Source organism: Cynoglossus semilaevis, chromosome 15 (assembly GCF_000523025.1).
Source record: "Cynoglossus semilaevis isolate Cse_v1.0 chromosome 15, Cse_v1.0, whole genome shotgun sequence".
Classification (NCBI taxonomy): Eukaryota; Metazoa; Chordata; class Actinopteri; order Pleuronectiformes; family Cynoglossidae; genus Cynoglossus; species Cynoglossus semilaevis.
In genome coordinates, this window is record NC_024321.1 from 3,989,753 (window position 1) to 3,995,300 (window position 5,548).

Below are 5,548 nucleotides of genomic sequence, written 5' to 3' on the forward strand. Positions count from 1 at the left end.
AGCACATGCACAGCTGTTGCTTCAAAATTCCACTGAGGGTTATTAAAAACACTGTTATTTTGACAAAACAAGGGGACATTCACATCATTTAGAATCAGGAGGTGAGAACAACCCATTCCTCTCTTTTTCAATAGGTTTTTTGTACATTTGGCCATTTTTCTACTACTTCCAGGCCACCTTCTAATAACTAACTAACTCATAAACTAGAGTCAAGCTAAATCTTGAATATTGATCACTTTGACCAGCACTTGGACATATTCTTGGCTTGCTTTTAAGCAAATCTTTATTTTTAGTTTTTATTTTGGAGCCATGATTAGAACAATTAGGTACCCATTTTGTTAACCATTAGCTTTTTTTGGTAGTATTGATGTTTGTCATTTGACTTGATGTTTTGAGCTATCCTGAAGTACTGTAGATGCCAATATCATCTACTTCTCTTTACTTCCACTGTGTAATTCCTTAGCTAATTGTAGCCTGTTTGATTACATCCAAAGTTTTGAGCTAATGTTGTTGCGTCTGTGGTTTGGTTGCATCATAACTAAAGCATTGACCTAAATCCATATGTGCATGATTGCCACATATTATTATTATTGTTATACATTTCTATTAGGTCTTTGATCTGCTCGTTCTGTCCATCCTGGTCACTGCCAGTGAAAATCTCAGCCTCTTCATTTCTGACACCAACTTATCACCTGTCTTCGAACCATACATCATAGCAGGTCTCACTGCTGTCTCATTATTGTGACATAAATATTGGTAATTATTGTTACCTATGCTTGAATGCGTACAGAAACCATCAAAGAGCAGGAATATTAAACTCATTATCAGAGGCCGATGCAGTGACACAGATACAGAGGTGTGAAGTCTGTGTCTGGAGTTGCACAAGCATCGGAGCTGAGCGTGGGCTCGATATAGTGATTTAGCAACTCTCAGCATGTTGTCTTCAGAGAAAAGCTAATGCGGACAGTGTGTTGTTTTGTGAAAGTGTGTGAGTATGTGTGTGTTTATGAAATCACCTGCTTGTGTTTCTGCCTGAGTTTCGACTTGTGTGTGTGAGAGTGTGTGTGTACACGTCTGGGTTTGGCCGTGTTTCATTTCATAGAAATTCTGCTGACCTTGGCATACTGGAGGTTTTATTCCAGCCGGTGTCTCATCCCTGGCTTCTCCTCTTCCTCTTCGTCCTCTCACCTCCACTCTCCGCTCAAATCCTCTCCCCGGACGGCGATATTCTTCTCTCTGCGGAGAATAGAAAAAGAAATAGTAGACAAAAGCAGAATGAATCCAGTAAATCCTGGCAAAAGATGCCAGCGTGTCCATCCTTCACCTGACTAATTCCACAGGAGGCTGTGATTAAAACAGACGGCGTGCTGGTTGGTTGTGTGAAGACTACAGCTGAGATCCAATCATTAGGACAACTCTATTTTGACGTGCTGTCAACAAAAGAGTATTTTATCTTTTCACTTCAAATGTAATCTCTTCAAATCTAAAAAGACAGGTTTTCATATACTTATAATATAACCCATTGTTCTTATATTTTTTCCCCCTTAACGTAAATATTTCAGACCAATTATGAAATGCTGAGCTACCACAGCGGCAGTCTGACAACAGCCGTGACAGTGTAAACACATACTACGAGCGTCATTAGTGATGTTTGTTGTTCATCATGGGTAAATGTGGGTAAACATTGTATTCTGGCTAGAGCAGGGGTCTCGAAACCAAACCACATCATAACACCAGGGGGCCACATCTGTCACAATATCTATAGAAAAAAGACCTTAATATTGTAGACAAAGTAGGGTTTGTTTTTATTTAATCCTTTAAATACTCTATATTACAACATGTAAATATTACATAACATAATTATTTAATTAACGACAAAACAATGAAAATATATATTTTTTAAAAATCTTCAGGCGTAAATCATTACTAACATGTGGTTGTGGACCAAATTTTGGGGTTTTGTGAACCCAAAGTGGTCCACGGGCCGAGAGTTTGAGACACAGACATTGTTCCAGAGTAATTTTAAAGTAATACTAAGCTAGGTGTACTTTTTATTATTTTTGTTAAGCTATAGGTGCTGTTTTTAAACTTTTTATCTGTTCTTTATAGATATATTCTTTGCAAACTTTGAGTCTACAGAGGAACTGAAGAAATTCAGTGTTAGAAGTTGTGTGCTTCCAGTTTTTTATCGATTTTAGTTTTACAGGTGACAGCAATATCTGGCATCTGTAAACATTTTAGGATGGATAAATGGATCCATTGATTGATGTTTTAAAAATACAAATAAAGTAGGAATAAAAAATGTTTTTTTGTAAGAAAGATAAGCGCATTGAAACTGACTCAGCAAATCAACTAAACGAATGAGACAACAAAGAGGACAACAGTATATTCTGATTATTCTAGACAAGTGAATAAATTAAAAGAAACAAGAGAAAATGACTACATTAACATCCGAATGTGACTCACAACAGATTGGAGAGGTAAAAGATGTGTTTGCGCAGGTGAGCGGTGCAAACACATTTTGTGAACTTGTGGGAGGTGGGAAAAAAGTATTTTTTAAAAGTAGAATAAGCAATATTTTGACATTTGTTGATGTCATAATGATGTCACCTAACATTCTTTTCTCATCAAATTAAAAAAAAAGGCTCAAATATGATTAATCTTTCCAATCTGCGTGTGTTGTTGCCACTTTCAGCCCTGGCGTCCTGCTGTTAGCCGACAGTGATACCTGCTAACATCTTATACTGTCGTCAAACTGCCAATAGATTTGATGTACTGTACCTTAAAGACGTACTTTTCTGTATAGACTGTTGTTATTTTAGTAAACACTGCCCTCATATCATCCTGAACTTGTCTACTCTGACTCTCAGTGATTGTAGAGGTTGTTTTTCATTCTGAGAACTCTCACTCTCTGCAAACTTTATTCATTTTAGACATTTCTCTGTCAAGACTTGAGGGGGTTGTGCACCAGTAGGTCAGCAGTTTGAGGAATAGACTTTCAGTTCTGATGCTGGCCTCAGACTACTGCGTTACTGTTATTATTTTATCATTGTTACTTAATATATTAAAGCAATGCCATGATTCAGTTGCTAGATTAGATATTTAAATTAATTAGTAAATTAATAACCTGCAATGTGACGTACCTTGATTCTTGGCCTAGGTCAGATCTAACATTCTGTACATTAGTACCTCACCTCGATAACACACAGAGTAAGCATCATAATCTTGGACATGATAACATCAGAGTCTAATTTATGCCTGGGAGCCATGATGAAGGGCATAAAGTTCCCTAAAAAACAACACAAATAAAAGAAACAACCATCGTAATCATAGATTTTCTCTTCAGTAGTCAAGGCCACTGTGGCTCCACATTGTTTGAGTGAATTTGTTTTACATGTGTTTATAACGGTTGCTCAGCCACAAATAAAAAAAAATTCCACCCATCTGTCCTTTTTGAATTTTCTTCTCTCGTGTTTCTTCTCCAGTTTCTATTGTACTAACAGGATTTAGGAATACTACTTGTGATGTAGACAGGCAGCTGATCATATCATCCTTGTGGAATTATATACAACATGCGCCCTTACACAAGACTCTCCCTTTTCTATTCCAGGCTGGATCGGTGAAAGCACCTCTCCTTTCTCCGGAAAGATCTTTGTGCCACTTCCAGAACGGTAAGTGAATCTTTTGTGTCTCTATTAAAATGAATAATATTCTTCCTGAGGGTGGGAAAAAAAAGGAAAAACATCAGGCCGTCATGCATGACCTGATATGGATTTTTGTTAGCACGTGTGTTTGTAATGAATATTCCCAGTTCTATAAATAGACACGGGTCAAGGAGGATCACACTGTTCTGGACTCAAAGAAAATCTACTCAGGAAAAAAAATCCATTTTAAATGCATGTGAAAATTAGGATGATACTGTGGTTATAGTCCATATACAGTACAGCAGTGTTGAAGAGAGGGAATATGGACACCTGACCCAGAGAAAGAGTGGCTTTCATCTGTGCAGTGCTTTAGATTCTTGTTTTCAAAATGGAGGGTTTTTTTTAAAGGAAACACCTGCAGGTGCTTAAATGCAGGGTAATTCTGGGAGATGTTTTTAAAATAGAGGCTTCCAGAACACACAGACTCTTTCAACTGCAGTTTTTTAGGAAATTTGCTGACAGACGGAACAGATTGCTTCTGACATTGTTTAGTCGACTCAGCGTTACAAGACGATATGATAAGGAACTAATGAATGTTAGACCCAAGGCTCTGCAGAATCCCTTTGAACTGTTTCATTCTGTAAGTAGTCAGTGTTTATATCAGGAGTGTGCATTTTTTCCTTATGGTGGCTAGATTTAGATATTTAGATGAAATGAAAAAAAGAAAAAGGGGGCAGGGGGGCTGCTTTCTCTAAAAGACATGACCGTAATGGAATGGTTTATAATGACACTCGGTTGCAATAAATGAAGTTCAACTTAAACAAATGATTTCATTCATGCAGTTACTAATTTATTATAAAGTAAAAATCCATATAGAACTGCACACTTAAGAATGCATTTTACATTAGCTACGTTTGTTCAAACTGTAATGTAGTTTGATAATGTAGTTCTGTTGTAGACTATAAGCTTTACAAAAGTCAAACTAAGTTCTATAAATAAATAAATAAAAGTAGAAATTGTTCAAATTTGGCTTCTAAAATGCACTTCAGCATATACAGTATAAACAAAAGGATGGTAAATATGTTGTAACTAAAAAGTTTAGAAATTAAATTTGTTCCAGAGCCATCATTCACGCCCAGACTCTTTTATGGGTTCTGACATACAAGACTTTTTACAGATGAAAAACATGTTTATTTTAACATAAATTGATTTAATAGCTCAGAAAAAGATTAAACTGAGGCAGCTTCAGGAACAGATAGTAAAGGATTATTACCACGACTGTCGCTGAACGGCCTTTCATTGTTTTCAAATGATAAAAACTGCTCTCAGTTCCATGCCAACTACTACTGCTGTGTCTGTTCAGCGGCCCGCTGACTGTACTGGCAAGGTTAAAGCAGAGGACATGGCAGTGTGCAATGGCCAACTGATGAAGCGTGACACAGCCAGTTATTGCAGAATCTTTCACTAATTATAACCCCAATGCCTCCCCCACCATCTTTCACACAGCATAAGCGGTAACTACATTAATACTGTTTCCTTCATTAACAACGCCAGCAGGTTGTTGTCCTTTAACTGCCAGTTGGGCTCGTCAGAGTTGGGGCGGAAATGTTGACACAGGTTTATGGGGATCCAGTAAAAAAAAAAAACCTGATAGCTCCTGGGATGCTGTCGAAATAGAGCAGACGTCATTTCTGCTCGCCTGCATTTACTGGCACTGTGATGACAATAAAAATGATCTATATCGAATGTAGCTTCTCCGATAGGCCTCGGTTAGCCTTGGAGATTGTGTGAAATGCTGAGTGTAGACGGTGGATGGAACTAGATATATAGTTTTCACTTTTTCATAGGAAAATAGAAATCTAATTTTCTGACCTACCTGTATTAGATCTGGACAAAGTAATGTA

General features: G+C 37.3%; 1 protein-coding gene across 3 annotated transcripts in view; it reads left to right on the forward strand.

Moving 5' to 3' along the window:
- lingo2 (leucine rich repeat and Ig domain containing 2) overlaps window positions 1–5,548 on the forward strand; it is a 199,125-nt gene that overhangs the window by 43,989 nt on the left and 149,588 nt on the right. For all 3 annotated transcript variants that reach the window (XR_003051948.1, XM_017039506.2, XM_008326579.3), the window contains one exon: window positions 3,611–3,671. The gene's annotated coding sequence lies outside the window, so the exon portion shown is untranslated. The remainder of the gene's footprint in view (window positions 1–3,610; window positions 3,672–5,548) is intronic.